Raw genomic sequence first — 852 nt, 5'->3', positions numbered from 1 at the left:
TTTTTGTCTTTTTGAGACAGGGTCTCACTATGTAGTTCAGGCTGGCCTTGAGCTCACTTTGTAGCCCGGGCTGGTCTCGAACTCACAACGATCCTCCTGCCTCAGCCTCCAGAGTGCTGGGATTACAGGCATGCGCCACCACGCCCAGATTTTTGGGGGCGGGGAGGGGCTCCTTTATTTTTCATTGATTTTGGACCTCTCTCACCCTCCCCAGAGACTGTCCTCGAGGGCCTCCCTCTCACAGGCCTTAAGCATTGCCTTCTAGAGCACAATCAGGCCCTCTGAGACCTGCCTCTAATTAACTATCTAGTGTCCAGTTACACCAAGTGACCTTCCTACTCCCCAAACTCAGCCCACATAGTCCAACAACCACTGTGCATCTGCCCAGAGGTCCCCTCCACCGAGATGCCCTTCCCCTTTGTGTGCACTCGACCAAAGCGGAGTCCAAAGGCTTTAAAAGTCAACCGCTCAGCTCTTGCCTCGCAGAGAAACAAAGGAATGGAGACCTGGCGTGGTCTGGGGTGGAAGCCAGAGCATGGGATCTAGGGACCCTTTGGATGCATCCAGTTTCCCCTGAATGTAGGTTCCGTGAGAACAGGGTCTGCATCATTCTCTACTCTTACTTTTCCTTCCCAGTGGGAAACAGTAGTGCATACAGAAGTCACCTAATAAATATCTGTGCCAAATAAATAAATAACAGGTGACACCCTACTTCAGTCCTTTCTTCTCCCTACATCTCAGCTACATCATCTTTAAATGAATAAGGGATGTTTAACCAAATACTTTTTGACTTGCCCTTTGCACAAACATACACACCCACCCTCAAAATAACCCACCCAGCATTGCAGCTTC

The sequence above is a fragment of the Chinchilla lanigera genome, unplaced genomic scaffold (assembly GCF_000276665.1).
Source record: "Chinchilla lanigera isolate Chin_1 unplaced genomic scaffold, ChiLan1.0 scaffold00021, whole genome shotgun sequence".
Taxonomy (NCBI): domain Eukaryota; kingdom Metazoa; phylum Chordata; class Mammalia; order Rodentia; family Chinchillidae; genus Chinchilla; species Chinchilla lanigera.
The sequence above is the reverse complement of the archived record's forward strand: the minus strand, read 5'-3'. Positions refer to the sequence as shown.